Source organism: Amblyomma maculatum, chromosome 6, assembly GCF_055883805.1.
Source record: "Amblyomma maculatum isolate TAMU_Amacu chromosome 6, ASM5588380v1, whole genome shotgun sequence".
Lineage (NCBI taxonomy): Eukaryota > Metazoa > Arthropoda > Arachnida > Ixodida > Ixodidae > Amblyomma > Amblyomma maculatum.
In genome coordinates, this window is record NC_139349.1 from 157,305,658 (window position 1) to 157,318,552 (window position 12,895).

Consider the following 12,895-nt stretch of genomic DNA (forward strand, 5'->3'; position numbering starts at 1 on the left):
ATGTCAATGCTGGTTGCGTGATTACAAATGGCGTGAAAATGTTTTAAGACAGCTGTTCAGCGAGACCGGTCATGAATAAGCCTTTAACCGATAGTATACCTGTTCAGTCGTCAGTAAGACAGGGCTGTCCTCTGTCTTCCCTTTTGTTTGCGCTTTATCTGGAGCCTTTCTGTTTAAGATTGCTTACAAGGCCAAACATACGTGGTGATAGATTTTTTCAAAGTGAAGTTCGGGTTTTGGCATACGCGGACGATATTGCGGCTTTTTGTACGGACCATGAGAGCGTGAAATAAGTTGTAAAAGAAGCCATTGCCTTTTGCAATGCAAGTGGAAGTTTTAAAAATTGGGCAAAGTGTTTAGGATTTTGGCATCGAAACTGGCATTATGCGCCTGAACTATTCTCCAGTATGCAATAGACAATAACGCCAGGCAATTACCTTGGTGTGCCACTAAAGCATTACTATGAAAGCAAGGAATGTTGGGCCGGTGAAGTTGAGCAAGTGAAAACCCAAACAAACAAATGGGGAGGACATAACTTTTCTATGTTCGCAAGAGCTACCGTTTGCAATATGTTTCTAGTTGCAAAAATTTTGTACATCCTGCAAGTCTTAACTATGTCAAGAATTTCTGTTGAAAAACTGCATAGGGTATTTGCCACGTTTGTGTGGGCTTCAACATGGGAGCGTACCAGTCGATGCAATCTGTTTCATACGGTGCATAACAGTGGATTGGGATTGACACATTATACTTAAAGCAGATTGTAACCGGGTTCTTTTTTTTTGCGTGCACAAAGCGATGTTTTTCTCAGAACGGTAATCCAAGTGCGATTGCGTGATTCGCTGCCGGAATATGTAGTTTCGTCTATGTCTACAGGGCAAAAGGCTCTAAGTGCTTTTCTTCGCGAAGTTGTCGCGTCCTTCCAAATAGTGAAGGCGAGATTTTCAAATGAGTATATGTGTACTGTTACGCGAAAACGGCTTTACAAAGATTTATTGGAAACCTTTTTACCTGTGCCTCTTTATCGCGCTGTATATGCTTTGGGTCAGGAGAGGGACGTGTTGAAAAGAGTGAAAAGAATGCCCATCAGATCGTCCGCTAAATCTTTCTTTTTTCAATTGCATACTGGCACTCTTCCGGTGAAGCCATGGCTGGAAATCAAAAGCCTTTTTGTGCCTTGGTCTGCTGACTGTTTAATTTGCAAAAAGCTGGAATCCATAGAGCACATTTTCCTTGATTGTCACGATGCGTTTTTTTTTTTTTTTTTTTTTTTTTTTTGTGTGGGACGTGCTACAGCGTACTATCAAAAAGGACTTACCAATAACTCCGTTTGGCATACGCTACCTTCCATGCGCCCAGGCAGGAGAAGTGCCCAGTGATTTATTAATGGTCTTGTGTATGCACAGCATATGGAGAACGCGGATGGGTGTTCGCCATGAGCATGTTGTCGTACACCCAGCCCATCAGTATTTTGTTGAAAGTGTAATGTACACGCGTGATGTTTTCAGAGGGCAATCTGAACCCCCGGAATGGCTGCCAGTCTTGTACAAGCTCACGTCACTTAATCGATTCCATCACAAGAAACCTGTCAGAAAGTGACTTGTTTTTTTTTAAGTCCATGCGACTTCTCATCGTTCTTTTCAGTTGCCAAGTCGGTAATAATAAAAAAAAGCGCCGCTGGTGTAGTGGTATCATTCAAGATTCCCATTCTTGCGACCCGGGTTCGATTCCCGGGCGGCGCACGGCTGATTGCCTTTCTGCCCTCTTTTTAGTTTATAGCCTGATGTCAGTAGACACAGGCGCTCTTCATTTTGCTCGGCTGCAAGCTTCACAGTACGATGTCGCATTATTTGAGAAGAGCATGAGCAGGGTAAATTCTGCGTCCTGGAGAAATCATCACGCCACTGGTGTAGTGATTCCACTTCCGGCCACCGAGCGTGACGGACGAGTGCTTCATGGGTAATAATAAGTCGGTAATAATAAAAAAAAAGCGCCGCTGGTGTAGTGGTATCATTCAAGATTCCCATTCTTGCGACCCGGGTTCGATTCCCGGGCGGCGCACGATCATCATGGGCTCCCAAGGAGCGGATTCAGCGGCCCGTTTGGGCCGCGGTATCAGGAGTGCTAGCAACGCTGCCAAGGACTACCAAATGGTTCACCACGTCTGCCATCAGGTTCGACTGTTTTACACACAGTTTTTTTGCATGGGGATGTCTCAGCGAGACCTTATCGTGTGGAGCATTTTCGAGATGCACTCGAACGTGTGTCACTGCTCCCGGAAATTGTCGCACTTGCGGCTTATCAGATGAACCACCTGTGGGCGGTAATCTTCAAAGATGAAGAAGGGAAAAAGAAGATTCTGCAGGCTCCAGCATACGACTGGAAGGAACGTCGGTGTGTCGTGATTGACCCGTGCAATCAGGCCGTACGCCTGAAACTGTACTGGTCGTTACACGGCGTGCGCGTCGAAGACGTGCGAGTGGCTCTGTCTCCGTTCGGAAAAGTAACGGAACTAACCAAAGACAAGTGGCGGGTGAATGGCTGCGTGGACAAGGCGTCCACGACTCGCTCCGTAACGCTGCAGCTACACGCAGGCGTCACCGTTGAGGATTTGCCGCACCAACTACGCGTTTCCGAGGACGTTGCTCTTGCCTACTTCTCGGGCAGGGCCCCGCTGTGCCTCCGGTGTCGCGGAACTAGGCATATACGCCGAGAGTGCCGGGTTCCACGTTGCGGGTTGTGTCGCCGCTTTGGACACGATGAGACCCAGTGTGTGCGTACTTACGCGAATGTTGCAGGCCCGGCTTGGAAAGATGATGTGGCGGACCACTTGATGGATGCAGCCGATGCGTGGAAACGACGCTGGAAGGCTCTGAAGAGACCAAGTGCGAGGAAACGCCCCTAGAAAAAGCCGCGGCGGCGGAGGAGCTTCCAGATAATTTTGTAGACGCACCGCCAATTGCTGCGGGCGCAACAACTGAGGGAGGGGCGAAGGGAGACAAACCTCTTGCCTTAAACACGCCAGTAAGTCCACAGGAGGCTTCCACGAGCAAGCCTGGAGACGTTGTCATGGCCGCGGCTTCCAGCATGCCTGCAAAGCGGGCACATGAGGAAGTCAACGAGTGTGAAGCTGGCAGGAATGCGAACGGCAACGGGGAGCCACCGACGAAGGCCAACCTGGTCCGTCGTCAGAGCTTCAAACCGAGGCCAAACGTCCCTCCAGACCGGAAGACTTCGTCATCAACGCCTCCGCCTTAGCGAAGGCGAGTTTCGCAAAGCTGCTGTGATGTCCCGGTCGGCGTTCGGGACTAAAGACCGTGTGAGACCTGTGCTGTATAGTGCAACTGGCATCGCTTCACGACAGGAAACTTTTGGTGTATCACTATGTCGCTCTGCCTTATAAGTGTGAGTAGAATGCTCGGCATCTTCTTTCTTTAAAATGGCTCGTCCCTTTCAAACTTGCCTACGCGTCGCAACGCTTAATGTGAGGGACCTCTCAGCGCGCAGACGGCAACAGCAGTTAAATAGGCTTCTGCTAGATAACTATATCGACTTACTTGCAATGCAAGAAACAAAAATCGAAAGTGAAGAGCAAACAGATCGAATGGTCGAAGTTTTTTGCTGCAGATACAACGTATGTGCAAGCCATGGGGTTCAAAATTTTACCGGATGCATTATTTTAATCCGCAGGGCTATCAGCCAAGTTGGAGCAGTGATAACTTGTGGAACGGGTAGATTAGTAGTGTGCGATTTCCTTTTTGACGAAACTCCATGCAGAACAGTGTGTGTTTACGCTCCGAATAAGCGTGCGGAACGTGAGTGCTTTTTTGAATACGTCGAATCGTACCTGTCTTGTGAGAGGCGTATATTATTGCTTGGTGACTTCAATAGTGTATGCAGATCAGAGGATAAGTAAACCAAAAAACGTTGTGCGTGACACTAGCGCAGAGTTACTTTTGAGAATAGTTAATGAGAAAGAGTTAGAGGACGTTGGCAATGTGCTCATACCTGAAGGCCAAGCGAATTATACGCACTTTCAAGGTACTTCGCATGCTAGACGATCGCATTTGCGTACCTGTGGCGACCATCCCAATGTGTTTCAGTTACAAGTGTGAGCATGTCAGCTTTAGTGACCATTCTTTAGTTATGGTCATATTTGGCAGAAAGGAGAAAACCACCAAATTCGATTGAGAACTGTGGAAGTTTAATGATAAATTATTAGATGATGAAACATTTGTTAATCAAGTAGAAGAACGTATTACAAACCTATTACTGGGCAATGTGTGTGACTTTGTGCAAGCTTGGGAATTACACGTTTAAGTGTGACATTAAAGTAGCCGAATAAGCAGAGCAAGTGTCTTGCGGTTTCAGGAAAGAGAACGCGAAAAATGTCTGCGTGTCGAACTAGACTACATGCTAAGCGTAAAAAGCATCGATCCGGGAAAATTTAAAAAGAAATAAAAGAAACAAACAGCAAACTGGAAGTGATCGATGAAGACAGGTATCGCGGCGCGATGATAAGGGCGCGGGCCGAGAGGCTGCGGCGTGGGGAAACGCCCATTAAGCGGGTGCTCAGGGATGAAAAGCGGCACGCGGTGAACAAAGAGATAAACAAAATTTATTACCGAAATGAAGTTACTAGTAAAAAGGCACTAGTCGAATGATCCTTTTTCGAATTTTACAGAGACTTGCTTAGCCAGAAGCCAAAGGACCTTGAATGCTTTGCCAAGAGCTTTTTACCACTCATGCCCAGGTTGAATGATGACATCAAGCAAATGCTGGAAAAACCGATAACAGCCTCGGAAATTGAAAGTGCCATAGATGAATTAAGTCTTCGTAAGTCACCTGGACCTGACGGGCTTGGAGCAGCCTTGTATAAGTTATTCAAGGTAGAAATAGCTGTGTGTTTAGAAAGGGTGATAACTGAATATTACGATAAAGACTTTGTCCCACCATCTTTCCGCAAGTCCCATGTAGTACTGATTCCGAAAACCGAGGACGCGGCTAGATTGCTCTGTGTCGAAAACTACCGCCCAATAGGTTTAACAAATGTGGACATTAAAGCATACATGAAGTCCTAGCCAGAAGATTGCAGAATGTCATTACAACCCTTGTAGGACCTCATCAGACGTGCGGAATTAAAGGCAGGACTATATTCACCAATATTCACGTGGCCAGAAGCGTATTGGAATGTTGCGATGCCATGCAAGATCGCGTAGCAAAGTTACCACTGGACCTGCACAAGGCCTTTGATCGAGTTGGGCATGATATCTTGTATGCACTTTTGGAGCATGTAAATGCCGGAAATGTAATCACAAATGTTGTTAAAATGGTTTACAAAGACTGCGCTGCAAAATTAGTCATAAATAGTAAATTGAATGAATGCATATCGGTGCTATCCTCTGTTCGACAAGGTTGTCCATTGTCGCCCCTTCTCTTTGCCTTATACTTGGAACCCTTCTGTTTAAGGCTTCTCTCCAGCAAAGCTATTACAGGGTGCACATTTTTCAATATTGGAGTTAAGGTCCTAGCCTACGCTGACGACATCGCAGTGTTTTGTGCGGACCAAGACTGTGTAAAGGAAGTTGCCAAAGAAGCTGTGGAGCACTGTGAGGCTACTGGCTGTGCAATTAACTGGACTAAATGTTTAGGTTTCTGGTATGGAGACTGGGAACACACACCGGAATACGTTTGTAACATCGGATGGACGATAACACCGGGCAAATACCTTGGTGTGCCGCTTGATTAGCACAAGAACACTGAAAAGTACTGGGAGGAAGAAACGCAGCGAGTTAAAAATCAAACAAACAAGTGGGGAGGACACAAGTTTTCCATGTTTTCTAGAGCTGCTGTGTGTAACGTATTTTTGGTTGCCAAAGTGTTTTATGTTCTTCAAGCATTATCGATGACAAGAGCGTCTGTGCAGAAACTTCACCGTGTATTTGCAACGTTTATATGTGCATCCACATAGGAACGCACGAACCGGTGCAATCTGTTTCAGACAGTTCAGAATGCGGGGCCTTGGGTTGACGCATCTATTTCTCAAGCAAATTGTGACTAGATTTTCCTTTCTTCGTGAGCAAAGTGACACCTTTCTAAGGACTGAAATCCAAGTGAGATTACGCGAGTCACTGCCTGATTACGTCGTATCTGCTTTTTCAATACCAGTGGCATTGAGCCCCTTTTTGCGGGAAGTTGTTTTATCTTTTCGTATCCTTAAGGCAAGGTTCTCAACTGAATATCTGTCAATTGTGCCGCAGAAGAAGTTGTATAAGAGTCTGCGTGATGTGTTTTTGGCAGTGCCACTGTACCGCGCTGTGTATAATGTAGGCATTTTAGGAAACGTAGCGCAAAGAAGACAAGGACAAAAAAGGAGGAAACACACACGTGCGCTTACTCACAACTGATTTTTTATTAGAAAAGCAAACAGAATATATAGGGTACAAAAAATTATCAAATACATGTAATAAAGGGGTGAAATTGACAAAAATTCACAAAAATGTGGATAAAGGCAAGTCTGAAAAGATACACAAAAAGGAAACACGTGAAAAAAATGCGAATGCACCAACTCGCCCAATTTAGCATTCTTGTGCAGTATAATGTAGGGTCTGAGTCTGACGTTTTGAAAAGGGTAAAACGTATGCCTGCCAAAGCTGGTGCAAAATCATTCTTTTGAAAGGGAGTGTTTACTCTCTTTTAACAGGGATAATAGCCCTCTCTAAGTTGCACAGAGAACCACGCAAGAACACAGCCAGTCTAGGCCTCCACAAGCGAGCTCGAGCAGCGCAGCGGCACTTCGTCGTTCTTCTCCTACTCTTCGTGATATCCTCGCCTAGTTCATCCTCGTCTTCATAATATCTTCGCACAGTTCACTACACTTTTTTCAATTGCATTCCGGCACTCTTCCAGGCTGCCGAACAAAGGGCTTTTTGTACCGTGGTCTATTAACTGCATTATTTGCAAAAAATCCGAGACCATTGAACACAACACATCTTCTTGGAGTGCCATGACTCAGTTTTCCTCTGGGATATCTTGAAGCGAACTTTAAAAAGGATTTGCCAATAACGCCATTCGGTATACGATATCTGCCATGCGCTGATCCTGAAGGAGTGCCGAATGACATGCTGATGCTATTATGTATGCATAGCGTATGGAAAACGCGTATGGATGTCAGGCATGAGCGAACCGTTGTACACCCCGCTCACACTACTTCATCGAGAGCGTGGTATACTTGAGAGAAATTCTGCGTGCACAAGATAGTTCTCCGGAATGGCTACCTGTACTGGACCAGCTGGCTTCAGTAAAGCCATTTTAAATCTAGCGCTTTAGACAGAATGTGCCTAGGGCTTTTAACATTCCTTTTGTTTTGCTTTGTTCTTGTTTATTCAGAGTGTACGCTGTGTGCATGAAAATTGGTAATAAAGAAAAAAATAGCGCCACTGGTGTAGTGGTATCATGCAAGATTCCCATTCTTGCGACCCGGGTTCGATTCCCGGGCGGCGCATGGATAATTGCCTTTAGGTTCTCTTTTTAGTTTATAGCCCAATGTTAGTGACACAGACGCTCTTCGTTTTGCTCAGCTGCAAGCTTCACAGTACGATGTCGCATTATTTGAGAGGAGCGTGAGCAAGGGAAATTATGTGTCCTGGAGAAACCATCGCGCCGCTGGTGTAGTGAACAGATTACATATAGTGGCACGCGAGAACGTGGTAACTGCCTTCCTTGCCACGCATCACTTTTTTTCCTTGGCCCTCGATGCTTGGTCATGCCAGTACGGATCTGGGTGCCGGTAAGAATCAAGGGGCACTCCTAGATACAATGCTGGAGTGGCTGACCAGCGCATCCGAGAATAGTGTACGGGTGTGACTCCCAGCTACCATGCCAGAAACCGCAGCTTTTTTCCCTGTTTATCTGGGCACGTGTGCAGCTGCAAAATTTCTGTACTACATTCGTCACCTCACAAATACTTTCTCAATTTGCACGAAAGACAACGATCTCGTCGGCATAAGCCAGGAATTTCACACGCACTGATTGTAGCGTGAAGCCCGTTATGCTTTTATTATTCGGGATAGCCAAGCAAAGCGGTTCAAGGTAGGCTGCGAATAACAATGGCGACAGTGGACAACCCTGCCTCACAGAAGATCGCTCTTGGAGGCTTTCAGTGAGTTCTCTATTCACAACAATCCGTGTGGTACAGTTTTCGTATGCTATTCTAACACCCTCTAATATTATTCGGCCGACATTTGCATCATCTAATACGGCAAATACCCCGCCGGGGTGGCGCAGTGGTTACGGCGCTCGACTACTGTTCCCAAGGACGCGGGATCGAATCCCGGCCTCGGCGGCAGCTGTTCGGTGGAGGCGAAAAGCAAGGCGCCCGTGTGCTGTGCGATGTCAGTGCACGTTAAAGAACCCCAGGTGGTCGAAATTTCCGGAGTCCTCCACTACGGCGTCTCTCATAGCCTGAGTTGCTTTGGGACGTTAAACCCTACAAACCAACCAATACGGCAAACAGAACATCGTGAGAAACGCGGTCAAAGACTTTCGCCAGGTCTAGTTGTATCATCGCTACTCGGTCATCAAATGAGTCGCAGCATTCTAGTATAGATCATGCCACGTGTATGTCAGTAGCGATACTTCACCCTTTTATGCCGCATGTTTGGTGCGCGCCTACGAGCGTTGTTATAACACCCTGCAATCTTTTCGCTAGCACCTTCATGAAAATTTTGTAGTCGACATTGGTGAGGCTTATCGGGCGATAAGACCCCACCAACAGGCACTTATCAGGGTCATCGGTTTTAGGAATAAGCACTATGTGGGATGTTGTGAAAGACAGCGGAACACGTTTTTTCTCATAGCTTTCGACTACAACCTTCAGCAGAGCCTGGGCAATTGCCGGTTTGAACACTTTGTAGAAAGCTGCACCCAGTCCTTCAGGGCCAGAGGCTTTACCTGCTGGCAGGACATCTATTGCATCCTCAATTTCTTTCACGGAAATCGGCCGCTCAAGCCGTGTTTTAACTTCTTCCTCAAGTTTCGGCATAAGTGGAAGGAATTCACTATAGAAGCCCCTTTCAGTTTTTCGCGACTGACCCGGCATATCTGCTAAATGATCACAGATTTGATTACGCTACTGTCCGCCGAAATACCTGTGCTAGTTCTTATTTCTCGTACTCCCTTTCGGCTCGCGTATCGTTTTTCGTCTGATAACGCACGCTTTGTTGGTGTTTCCCCCGCCCACAGCTGTTCCGTCCGCGCCCGAATAACTGCCGCACTATACTTATCTGCGTCCATTTTTTTCAAGCTGGACTTTGACACCCCTGATATCATTAAAGCATGCGCCTGGTTGGGCGTTTTCTATACATGTCAGAAATTCAAGCTGTTTACGAAGCTCTGCTTCTTTTTGCTTCTCTGCGTATCTTAATTTCGTGCTTTTTTCAATCGCTCTCATTTTTACCCCCTGCTTAAAATCCTCCCATTTTGCAGCGAAGCTCAACGGTTTCGCTGTAAGTAATATATTTAATTCTTGATCTGTTTCGTTAAAAAAGCTCTCGTTCTCCAACAACTTATTAAGTTTCCATAAATGCCAATTAAACCGATTTTTGCTTTGTTTTCTTCCAAAGGTTGCAGTCACTAAGACATGATCACTGAAAGCCACAGGTCTAACTTCGTACAAGATGCAAAGTGGTACAAGTTCAGCTTCGACATACAATCTGTCTAATCGAGCATGGCCGTTGCCCTGAAAATGGGTATGCTGCGTATAAGGGCCATTAGTAAATAAACTTCCAATATCTTCTAAATCATGGCCATGGACGATTTCATTCAATACATCAGCACTTTTATCACGTACAAATGACTTTTTGGCGTGATCTGAAGCTTGGCAAACGCAATTGAAATCGCCCAGTAGGATTAACACCCTGTCACTGTTTGTGCAAGAGTGGGCTTGGTGACAGCGACAACGCCACAATGCTTAGCCGCTGTTTCTTGTGCAGTGGCTGGGATGCGTCATCGTAACACCGTTCTTAGGTCCCTCTGCGCTGCCTGAGGGGCGCATCGTAGGAACTACAGGTTCCTCTTCGACGAGTATGGTGCGCGTGGATGCAGGATCTTTTCTTTACTCGGACTATCCTATCGCCCCCTTGTGCGATAGTGAAGATATGTCCGTCTGCACGGCCATCGACACACATGCTCCTTGCTGGTCCGTCATCATTATCGAACAACCAATCACCATCGGCAGCAGGCCAGTGACGCCGCTTGCCCAGGATATAAAAGCACGGGACTTGGACTGTATCTTCAGTGGGCTTGGTGACAGCGGCAACGCCACAATGCTTAGCCGATGTTTGTTTCTTTCGCAGGCATGTTATCTTCCCCATGCGTATTGTGTCCAATCTGACGATCACTTCTTGCTGCTGTTACCTTGCCCAACGCAGTCTTGCCTCAGCTTCACATGCTTTGTTTTGTTTCAGTCGTCGTCTCTTGTTCAGTGGCGATGTCAAGCTTAATCCTGGGCCGCCAGCAAAAAATAATTCGTCAGCCACGTCAGGTGATAGGCCTGCAACACGCTCTAGAAATGGTTCTTCTGGTTCCGCGCCTGCGGCAAATGATTGTTTAGGCGTTGTTGGAAATGATACAACTTCAGATACCTCAGTTGTTTCCATGTTTTCGCACCTGCTTGAAAATGAGAAAAAAATTGCTCCTGATGTAAACGATATCAAGGAACAGTTCCTAGCTCGTTTTGATGCTCTTGAATCTCGCGTAGCAGCGCTTGAATTGTATTGTTTCCACGAACGCGAAGAGCCGCGCCTTGATCTTCCTCAAACTAACAGTACAATCACAAACTTAATTAAAAAAATAGTTGACTTAGAAAATCGTTCCAGATGCAATAACATTACTGCGCATGGCTAGGCTGAGGAAGAAGAAGAAACCAGTGACACACTACTTGGCAATGTTTCTCGTTTATTTGAAGAAAAACTAAGAATTCAATGTCCTCAAATCGAACGTTGCCGCAGGATAGGCAAAAAGCGCAGTGGTAGGGTTCGTCCAGTTGTTCTGAAACTGCTTGATTTTCGAGATAAAATCAATAATGAAGAATGTTTCAAAACTAAAAGGCTCTGAAATTTACATTACGGAGGACCTTTCGTTTAGGGTGCGGTCTATTCGACAGAAACTCTGGGACGCCTCGGCTTCTTTTCGCAGTAACGGTTCTCGGGTACGGCTGCATTTTGACCATATGTTTATTGATGGCGTTCGGTACGATTGGGGTCACGTTTCAAATTCTTTGGTTGTGCTTTCTTGTACCCCACCCGAGCCAGTTAGCCAGCATGCAATTACCTCTTGTGTAGAAATTGTGCATTCACCGTTGCCAAAGCTGGTCCATCTATTTCATCACAGTCCCTTCCACCCACCAGTCCTAAGTGACTTGGCAATATCTAAATCAATACAGTCCTATCACATTCCTCTGCAAACTAACCTAGAATCTGTTTGGGCATTCATGGAACTAAACCATCAAAAATACGTTCTTGGCGTATGCTATCGACCTCCTAACTATCTTTCCACGTTCACATCAGAACTACATGATGTGCTTGACCTTGTTTTTACGCGCTATCCAGCAGCACCCATTACTTTGTTGGGTGATTTTAACTTTCCTGAGCGGACGTGGCCTTTAGAATCAACTATTAAAACATTCCCATCGTCGCAAGGCAATTAGTTCCTGAACCTTTGTTCACTTTTTCCCTTTCCCAACTAGGAACGCAACCAACCCGGGTATCAGATACCACTGCCAACACTTTAGATTTGGTATTAACATCCCATTCTGATCTCATTTCTCACTTGACCTGCATGCCCGGCATAAGTGACCACTCTCTATTTCTTTTAATTTCTGCTTTCCATCGAATAATGCTGACAAGAAAATGAAGTGTATACGTGATTATAGCCAAGCTTATTTTCAGGCCATTAATAAGGAGCTAGCTTCATTTGTCGATGTATATTTACCAGATTTCAATAACCGCCAGGTGGAAGTGAACTGGATCATTTTCATTGCTAAAATTAACGAACTAACAAAAAGATATATCCCTCTACCCACCATTACAACTCATAAAAATGCACTGTGGTATAACGCTCACCTAAAAAAAAACGCTTTTACCGATTGCTAAAAAATCTAACTCTGGTTCTAAATGCGAAAATTATCAAGCGGCAAATGGCGCGTATATATCGGCAATGAAAAACGCAAAAGCTCACTTCCTACAGCACACTCTGCCGAACATGCTTACAAATGATCCCAAAATATTTTGGCGTATCATCAATCCCGATAAAAATCAGTCAATTCAACTGTTAGATGAAAATGACTCAACTATCGCTGATACGTATTGTCCTCAAATTCTGAATGAAACTTTTTGTCGTAATTTTGTACTTTGTCCTAACATCATGTCTCCTTCAGTAGAACAGTGTCGATTTTCAATGATGGATGCAATATATGTCGAGACCCAGGGAATAGAAAAAATCTTAAACCTTCTACAAGTCCTAGTGCTGATTTAATTTGCGCTAAGTTCTTGAAAAGTATTTAAACTTTATTCCTCAATCATCCTCTCCAAAAAATTTCAGCAGTCACTCGATACATTAGAGCTTCCAGCGGACTGGACGATCGGGAAGGTGGTTCCGCTGCAGAAGTCAGGTAGTACAAATTCCCCTCTTAATTGCCGCCCAATATCGCTAACCAGTATTCCATGTAAGATTTTTGAGCACATATTATACACTAACACAGTTAACTTTCTTGAATCTAACTCCTTCTTCGCTAACGCTCACCACCGCTTTTGCAAATCATTTTCATGCGAGACAAAATTACTTACCTTCACGCACAAACTTCACGCTATTCACATGGTTAGAATATTTTCTTTGTAAC

General features: G+C 45.3%; 3 non-coding genes and 2 pseudogenes across 3 annotated transcripts; all 5 read left to right on the plus strand.

Annotated features, from left to right (window-relative positions):
• The first annotated feature begins 1,668 nt into the window (after positions 1-1,668).
• TRNAG-CCC (transfer RNA glycine (anticodon CCC)) lies at positions 1,669-1,739 on the plus strand. Its single transcript has one exon. It is a non-coding gene; the product is annotated as a tRNA-Gly (tRNA).
• Positions 1,740-1,987: 248 nt separating this feature from the next.
• Positions 1,988-2,058, plus strand: TRNAG-CCC (transfer RNA glycine (anticodon CCC)). Its single transcript has one exon. It is a non-coding gene; the product is annotated as a tRNA-Gly (tRNA).
• Positions 2,059-2,066: 8 nt separating this feature from the next.
• Positions 2,067-3,255, plus strand: LOC146187243 (uncharacterized; annotated as a pseudogene).
• A 4,175-nt stretch (positions 3,256-7,430) lies between these two features.
• On the plus strand, positions 7,431-7,501 carry TRNAG-CCC (transfer RNA glycine (anticodon CCC)). The gene has a single exon. It is a non-coding gene; the product is annotated as a tRNA-Gly (tRNA).
• Positions 7,502-10,385: 2,884 nt separating this feature from the next.
• On the plus strand, positions 10,386-12,184 carry LOC146187245 (uncharacterized; annotated as a pseudogene).
• Positions 12,185-12,895: the final 711 nt, after the last annotated feature.